This window comes from Molothrus ater, chromosome 18 (genome assembly GCF_012460135.2).
Source record: "Molothrus ater isolate BHLD 08-10-18 breed brown headed cowbird chromosome 18, BPBGC_Mater_1.1, whole genome shotgun sequence".
NCBI classification, from domain to species: domain Eukaryota; kingdom Metazoa; phylum Chordata; class Aves; order Passeriformes; family Icteridae; genus Molothrus; species Molothrus ater.
The window spans coordinates 11,008,090-11,017,546 of record NC_050495.2 but is presented as its reverse complement, the minus strand read 5'-3'; positions in this window follow the sequence as shown (position 1 = coordinate 11,017,546).

Below are 9,457 nucleotides of genomic sequence, written 5' to 3'. Positions count from 1 at the left end.
TGCAAACAGCATCTCTTTGAAAAAGAATTGATTACAAAATGCAAAGAAGCTGCACTCCAGGCTGTTGGACATTCCATTTAATCTGAAAATACCACTTGTGCAGAAATAATGTCCTTTCTTGACCCTCCCTTTCCTTCCATGTAACTAGTCATGGTTTTATGTACCAAACCCAGGTATAAATGTTGTTTAACACAGGGTTAGGAGTTAGGAATACTCTGAGTTTTAATTATGGTTCTGCTGTTGATGCTCAAAGTCACATAGAACAGTCTCCTGAATTTATTCCTTATTTTCATATCTGTGAAGAATCTTCTCTACATCACAATTGTTGAGAGAGTTATTGAGCAAAGGTTTAAGGAGGGATTTGGTAAACTGCTTTGTGTATTGAATGTTTCTAAAAAGGCCATTCTGAGAGCCCATGTCCTGCACCAAACGTGCATCCCATGAAACCATATCTGTGTCCATCATTAGTGCAGTGCTGGAGCAGGACAGACCCTCTTGGACCAGGTTCTCATTTCCTGCAGGAGATCTGTGTGTGTAAACATGCACAAAATGTTCTTGTACCACAGCCTGCATTGCCCAGGTGCTTCTAACCCAAACCCTGCAGCTGATGCTTAACTGCTATTCCCAATTTGTTTCTATGTTAGAATTAGAGAGGCATTTGTAAGTATATGGATTTTGGAATTACATTCTAAATTCTACAGGGTTACAAGACCCAGATTCCCTCTTGTAAGAAGCTACTTTTTGTACTTGCTCTCTACTATTATAAATCAAGGATGAATAATCAATGGCTTTCTCTTTATAGCACCAGCACTTTCTAAATTGAGAGCATGTTGCAGTGGACTTGATGTTTTGCTATTAATCTGTGTTGGGAGACTGAAGGACATGTTCTTCTCCAGTCATCTCCTCCCAGAATCCTGGAATAGGTATGAGCCTCATTTAAAAGGAAAAACCAGTGAAACAAACTAAAACTTCATGGAATTGCTCTTGTACTGGTAAGATTAGTAGACAGGTAAAAACAGAATATCTTAGAAAAGTGGCAGAACATTTTAAAATACCTTACAAATCTAGTGCTGAGACAACCTTGTAAGCTGCCAAGCAAATCAGGAGAGATCAGGCTTTCCAGTCAGCCCAACAGTTTGTTGGGATTGCAAATGCAGCTGCAGTCACTGATTTACTAATAGCTCATAATTAATCCACGAGGGAAATTCCTGTTGAACTGAAGCTGTATGCTGAAAGACAGAGGTTTTTGTCCCCAGTGTTCCTGTGTGCACTCAAAGGTGCATTAATCATAAAATTCAACTCCAAAAGCTAAGTCCAGAGTATGGAATACTTTCATCCTACATTTAGTTCCCCTGACTTTAGTGTTACAAGTGGGTTGAGTTTTGGCTGTATCTATCAGAATTTAGTTTTGAATGCTACAGAATTTGACCTGGTGAAACAAAAGCCTTTATCTGAAAACGAAGCCTTCAAAACCACTGTGTATTCTGCTTGTCAAAGAAAATGCTTACTAAGTTGTCATGAATACATTGAATGAAAACTACTTACTTCTCAGTCTAGTGGACAGGGAAACAATCAGGCAGGAGGTTAACAATCCTGAAATGACAGTTCTAGATCATCCTGGTGTAAATGGGAGAGATTTGTAGCAACACAGGAGGCTGCTGCAGGCCAGTGCCAGTAGGAAGTTGGGCAGATCTTTAGCTGTGCTGTGTTTTCAGTGCTTTTTGCTTCTTTGGGGGCATAGTGTTCCATTCTGGACAGTAATTTAATCTACATGCAAATTCTTTCTGTTCTGTACTTCGGGAAATGCCTGTTTCTTGTGGAACATGAGACAGATCCAAACAGAAAACTCAGCCTCACAAGTTCAGAGTTCAAAGGGAAGTATGTAACAGGCCTTGAGCTGCAGCTTGTTGCCAGTACATTTGATTTTTAATTGGTGTGTAGATGATAGTTCTGATTTGGGCCACCCTGCCCTCCTTGCCTTCCCCTTTGGAGGGACTGCAAGCCAATGTTTGAGTTGGTGCACATGTCAAGAATGAAACTTCAGTTCATGCAAATTTGTATCATCAGACTTGGAGTATTTGTATTATAGGAGTCCCATAACCTCTCATCTGAGGCTCAAGCCTTGTGTATTAGGTATGATGAAAACATCTTCATTCATTCATAATTTAAATATTAAAGACAGACAAGAAAGGAATAGATGCTTATGAGAGAATGAGTGAAAGATAAAGGACTAAAAACCACTTGCATGCATGCTTAAGTGTTGTCTTAAATGGGAGGGCACAAACTTCTCAGGCTTTTGTTGCCTGAATTTATAAATGTTAATCCTGAACAAGTGCAAGGTAAAGCAATTTAATGTGAATTTATTCCATACTCAGTTAAATTAGGTGATGTGATCTTGCATTTGTCATGTCTCAAATGTGTGCACACAGTGTGGCTCACCTGACACAAGGCAATGTGCATGTGAGCTCTCAATCCTAAGTGATTTGCCCATGATGATATGGGAAATTGATAGCAGAACCAGAAATTGAACACAGATTTTTCCTTCTCTCAATCCAGTGCCTTAATTATAGTAGGGCAAAGTATTATATGTTGGGGGGATGGGGTGTTTTTGTTTCTAAAGCCTAGAACTATTAAGATGGTGTGGAGTTGGTCTTCCTGCCAATCTTTTGAATAATTGTAAATGCCCAGTCACAATTTTAGACCTGTTTGAGTGCCAGTGACTTAGGGAATATTTGTTATTTCCCATGTATTCCCTGAAATTATTGTTCCTCCCTCAACTGCTGTCAGCAGTAAGGAATGACTTGAATAGAAGAGCTGTGTAACTGAATGTCTATAACTCAACTAATTGAATTGCTAGTATGAAAGCTAACCTAGATTTTGTAGGCTCTGTTGTAACTTTAGTGTCTTGTTTTTTCACTAAATCTTTGTTCCTAGAATTCAGTATCTAAACTTACGTCTTGAGTCGGGAGTGGGGTACCACTTTCAGCTTTAATTTTTTTTAAGGTGCTTGCTTGAGGAAGTAGATGCCAAAGTAAATTTCAAAGGAACTCCAGACTTCAGTGTTGGAAGAATGAATGGAGAGCAAGAGCTCTCCTTGGGTTTCATGAGAGATAAATGGACAAAGTAAAAAACAGCCACCAAAATTCTAAGTAATGAAACAGGAAAGGTTTTTCTTTACCACCCACAAAAGTAATAAAATATTTTCAATTGTCACCATGGCATAAAGTCTGAGAGCAAGTGCCAAACAACACAATGTGCTGGCTTTTTCAGCATTATGATTATACCTTAACAGCACTGTCAATACCCAAATGTAAATTAAGCCAGCTTAGTGCTGCTCCCCTTTTTCTCGGGCACAATACCTGAATTTTATTTGAACAGAGCAGAAGCTCACAGTGAATTTCTGAGCTTAGGCTCTCAATTCTACCCTGAGAGACAAAACAAATGAGCAAAGAGGGGGGAAAAAATAAACCCACAAGGAAAGCTTAAAAGGAAAACAAATTCTGGAAGGCTCCAGTGTCTCTTGAAAGAGCCACATTTTTTTATCCTGAACATCCTTTTCAAAACAAGATCCTTCAGCTGTTGTGAATGAGCCCTTGGGAACAGATTTGGCTTCCAGCCCAATGTGCTGCAGCTCCCTGGCCCTGTGAGCAGGAGCATGTTCCAGAGATCCAGAGGGAGGGGCAGGCAGTGCTGCTGGGCTGCAGCCACAGGTACTGCTACAGAGCACCAGCACTGCACAGAGTTCTGTGCCTGCTGCTTTCATCTTCATCCTCACCCTCCTCACAGCCTGTGCGTCCTGCTCGGATGTGTGCAGCTCTGCAAAGGGCTGCTGCCTGTAAAACTAAGCAGGAGCTATTTGGCTAAGAACTAAAAAGGGAAAGCACCACGTTAAAAGAGTGCTGTGACAAAAGTGCAGTGATGCAGCCCTGGCTCTCAGGGGTTGTGGTGATGGTTGGAATGGTTATGGCACATAGTGAAAAACCACAGCTGTGCTCTCTGTGGTGGCAGGCACTGATGGCCTGTTTGCCAAGAATTAACTCCCTGTGTCATCTCTAGCCTCTTCTTGTCTGTGTTCCTGTCTGTGAGATGAGATGATGACGACCTTTGGGTGAGAACGTGCCAATATTTCATTGATGTGCCATATTGTGCTGCACAGTTGTGTTGCTGAACTCTGTCACAAATGTTTGGCCTCACTGACTTCAGATGTAATGCAAAGTTAAGCAAACATTTGGCCACATTTTTCCTGAAAGGTGTGATATTTAAATTTATTTAAAGACTGCCTGGCACTATTGATCTGCTCTCAGGGTTTATGTGAACGAAGCTTTTCCTGGGTGGCCTCCATACTTGTACTGCAATTTTGGAGACCTGGAAGTGCTCTGAGCCAAGATATGCTGAAGGAGGGAGGTAACTGGAATCTCACTGATGTTCAGTGACTCCCTCCCAGCTCCTGTGTTCCATGTGGACCATGGAGTCACTTCATGCAGCCACTGGCAGCCATAAATGCTCTTGAGCATCCTGCAGTCACATAGTGACCTTGGGTAAGTGATTTTATAATAAATCAATCTCATGCTTGCTAAAACCTTTTTGGCTGCTGTGTCTACAAACTGGTGCCTTCTCCAGGCAAATTTTACATGCCCTCTGCAAAGTTGTCAGACTGACTGCTGGCTCTTAAGGAATCAACCAAGCCTTGCTCTTGGGCTCAGAATTTTTCTTCGGTACTGTTGTAATCTGAAAGTTTGCTGCAATTAGTGCAAATACCAGAGGAAGAGAGAAAATAAAAGGCTGTTCTTAGATGTCTTGTAGAGTGAACAACTGAAACATGAGTGTGGGATGAGCCAGGAGAACTGGTATTTTTCCCTGGCTGCACGCCATATGGAAGAGACAGTGCCTTGGAAGGGAAGGAGCAGAAAAGTTTGCCATTGGCTCTGATGAATCCCAATCCTGCTTCTACTGAAGTTGCTGGGAATCCTCCCATTGTCTTCAGTGGAGCAAGAAAGGATCTTAGGTGAGGATGGATGACTCTTTCCCTACTTGAATGAAGTCTCTTGCCTATTTATGGGCCTGCTTCTATTGAAACCGAGCCTGTTTTAGCCTTTTTGGGTTCTTAGGGACCTGTTTGTATAAAGCAACTTACCTACCTATCTTTTTTTTTTCTATTGTGTGTATTTTTTGTATGTTCTGTTGGAAGGTGAAGCCTCTGTAGAAGGGGATACAAAACCTGATTTTTAAATAGTAATAAACCAAAAGAGAATTAAACTCTGCAGGCTGCATGCATTCATTTCCTGGAGATGGAGAGTAGAGACCATGAGTATACAGAGATGGCATGGACTTCTCATACCTCAAAATCTTCCCCTTTTCAGAGACAGTTCTGCCTTTGCACATTTCCACAGCTCTATGTGAGGATTCATAGTGTGGTGGGCAGGTTGCAAAACTGTGTATCAGGATTGCCTTATTTCAACTAGGAAATCCTTTCTCTGGCACCGTGTGGTGAGATTTCTCATTTCAGCATAAGTGGATGGAGTAACAAACATCTGTGAAATTTGGTATTGTCCTCACTGAATGGCAGTGAAATAAAACTGAGGTCATATAAATAGAGTTTTGCTTCTGGCCTGCCTACCTCAGGTGCTGAAGTGTTGGTCAAATGCAGAGTGTTTTAACTCCACACCCTTATATACTAAAGAAATAAGTGCAAGTGTTAAGTGAAACTTTATTAAACCTTTGTTTCTTCCTGGCTTTTTACCTCCTCATGGTGTTCCCAGTTGGAGCCTTAACCTTCTAAAAGTATGGCAAACCCAAGACCAAAATAACAACAGAGGTTTGCCCTGTTCTGTAAGCATACTTAAAGGAACAGTGTCTTTGCTTTTGCAAATAGATGTAAAGAAGTCCACGTGCCTATGTCAGTCATGAAAAAGGCTATCTCTGCATGCTTATGGCATGTGTGTGACCCAGAGAAAACCCAGATTTGCTTTCTTCAACAGGAAAGAAAGGGCAACTTCCCAAAATAAACAACTCCTCCCACAGCCTTCAGACAAACACCTGTGGAGTCTTTTGCAGTACCTGTGTGCCAGTGGTTTTATCTGCCTTCAGGTCAGCTAAGAAACAGAATGCAGAGTTGTGAGCTCTGCATTGTAAATGTCCCTGAATCCTGCACTTTTTGAGGAAGCAGCAGTAGCTCCACTGCAAGGTTTGGTCTCTGCTTCTCTGCTCACACTGAATTGCAGACCCATTACAAAATGAGTCTCTGCTCTGCTCTCATGCTGATGACTCCAGTCCTAGTCCCAAAGCCCTAGAGAGAGAAGAAAATATGTGTTTGGCTTTTTTATGTGTTCCAGTTTATAACCTTACAGCCTTTCTGATGGCTTGGGATAGAGGTCACATGAGTGGTAGTGCTATTTAGAGTAGGAGTTTTGCATATTTAAGTGCAACTTTAACCTCATGTTTTTCACAATGAAATCTAACTATTACTGTGGTAATATTCCATTATTATTGAGGTTTAAACAGCAGAGTTTTGGGCTTTCACTGTGAAATTGGCTTCCATAGTGAGTGAAATATTGGTAGAAGGATGTTTAATAATCCCATCCAATTCACTGATTCACTGGAGGTTAATTTGAACAGATATCAGAACAGAAATCTTTATTCCTTTTGGCTTAAATCTCCAGATGTTTTGATGCTGCCTTTTCACATTTCTCACGTGCAAATAATAAACAATTATTTTTAGGTAGGCATTTCTAACAAGAACAAATTGGGTTATCAGCCTGCTCAGCTTTGCCAGGTGCTGCTGGGCACAACTGTGGTTTGAGATGTAAGAAAGTTACAAAAGTACATTTATACCTTAAAAAACAACCAAACAACACATTCTCCTATTTTAATGAAGTCCTGCATTAATGCTTATTTGTACTTTCATCTAAGTCAGCACTACACATGTAGAACTTGAGAACATCTCCTGCATATCTGTCTCCAGGATGCCTTCCCCTACAGAACCATTTCATAAGGTAGGTATTGGATGTCTGAAGTTTCCAAAGTGCTTTGCAGACATATAATCATTTCTGCCTCTGTGACATAAGTAATACTAATATGGGAAACCAAGGCAGAAGCTTGCCTAAGGTCAGGCAAAGATCATTAAAAAATTGAGAGTAAAGCTTCTGCTCTTGGCTCAGACTTATGTATTCTCTGAGTAGATCGCAGTATCTTTCAAAATAGCTTCCCTTCCTCCACCCTTAGAAATGTGTGCTCTGGCTTTTGTCAGTAGCAGCTTGCATCTGTAGCAAAAAAACAAACAAACAACCCAAGAAAAACCAGTGCAGCTGGAGACTGAAACATCTTTAGACAGCTGTACCCAGTTCCCAACAAGATTGCTGTGGTTTGATGGTATCCTGCTGTGAGACACACCCACCCACTGGGTAGCAGGTAAAGCAATCTGTGATCAGATAGCGAGATTGGAATGCTGCAGCCAGGGACGGAGCTGAGGGATGATCCATGGGGACCCTCAGCACTGCTGCAGTGGGCCAGTGTGAACACAGACGTCTGTCAGCACTCGGGCCCTTCAAACCTGAGAAAACTGGAAAGGCACTGGGCAGTTCTTGTCCAAAAAGGACCAAAAAACTGATGCCGTTAAGAGGAGTCAGTGTGTGAAATTTCTCAAGTCACTGATTGCCGAGAGTATTTAGAGATAATCTCTTAATGCTTCTCCCCAGTAAACAATAGGACCCAGACTGCCCTCCCCAGACCTCTGGCCTTTTATTATAGCCCACACAGAAAACTCATCTGAGAAAGCACTCGGAGTTAGTGGAGCAGACTCTGAACCAGTCTGAACCAGTTCAAATATCGCATATGGTTGTTTTGCTTCTGCAGACTTCCTTGTTAGTCCTTGGAGGCTGTGGCTGGCATTTACTTTGCAATAGCTCACGCTGTCAGACTGCAGGGGGAGGAGAAAGCCTCTCCCCGAGCATGGCAGCAGCGCGGTGCAACAACAGTGCCAGCAGACACTCCTGTCGCTCCACAGCCACTCCTTTGTAGGCACTGCCTCTGCCTTGATTCTTGGTTAGATTCGGCTCACTTTCATAAAGTCAATATCTGATCCTTTTGTTACAGCCCTGATGTTCTTTTATTACATTCAAATTATATCTAGCTTAGAAATGCAACACATTTGTTTCCAATTGCTTACAGAAGGCTTTTTGCAGGTGAGAGCCAGAGTTGTTTTCATGATCAAGAGAGAGGCAGCAAAGAAATAAAACCCCTGCTTTTGTTGGAGTTGCAAGTGCTCAAATACTTAACAGTGTTTAGTAACATTTGATGCTTGCAGCTTTTTAAGCTTTAGCACAAACTGCTCTAATATTCTGTTCATGGTGAGGTCTCAGAATTGTACTGTCATTATTCTCAACCATTTCCATTTATGAAAGAAGCAGAAAATTGAGAAAAAGGAGTTTTGGGGAAAACTGGAACAATGATTTTGATTACCTAGGAAGAAGAAAGGGGAGGTGATGGGAACATGACGTATGTCCTGTTTACAAGGAGGGCAATGGTCAACTTTTTCCATTTTAAGCAATCCATGTTAATTTGGCTAGGAAAGATTACTCAGATTAGAAAACTCATTTTGTTTACTCCCCTCAGTGTCTTATTTAGTAAGATTAAGTAATAAAGCATGTTAGTTCTTGCATAGGAGGTTAGATGAACTTCTGCCTGGCAAGATCAGAACACACTTGGCTGTGGCCAGAGGAGGAGGGTGGGTTTGATGGCTCCTTGCAGAGTCATTCCAGAGCTATAGATCTGGGGCTGCCTCCCTTGGCACAGAGTGCTGTGCTTTTAAATACCTTTTTTTTGTTTGTTTGGATTTTTTTTTTAATCTCAAAACACTTTGAATTTTTCCACAGGTGAAAATGTAGAACAAATAAACAAGAAAGAGCAGCTGACAGACAGGAGAGAGAGAGAAAGCAGACATTGTTCATTCTGGAACCTGTATAAAGAAAGGTACCAGCTCACAGCTGAAACTGGTTCACACTGAGTTTAGGGAAGATGTTTAATGTCCCTCATTCCTAAAAATAGTGTGTATGTTCTCCTGTAAAATGTAGGGATGTGTTGTGATACATGTATGTGTATATACCAACAGACATCTAAGTGTAAACTATGTGAGGAAGTAGCTGCAAAGCTATTAACTTACTTATAGTTTGGGTAGTTTAAAATCAAATCCTAGGAAATAATGCCATGTTTAATCTCTAAAAGTGTAGCAAGAAGAGCAAACCCATTCCTAAGCAGTGGAAAGAGCAATTGAGTCTGCCTCTGACAGCTGCCACCTGGCATCCTATTAAACTTAACTCTGTGAAACTGCCAGGCATAAATCTTCCCTCATCCTGGAGAAAGCTAGAGATGAAAGAAAAAATTATGCTTAGAAGTCAGTTGTGGAAAAGACTTTGATCTTTACCATTAATGTGAAGATTTTTGCATTTCTTCCAGATTCCCC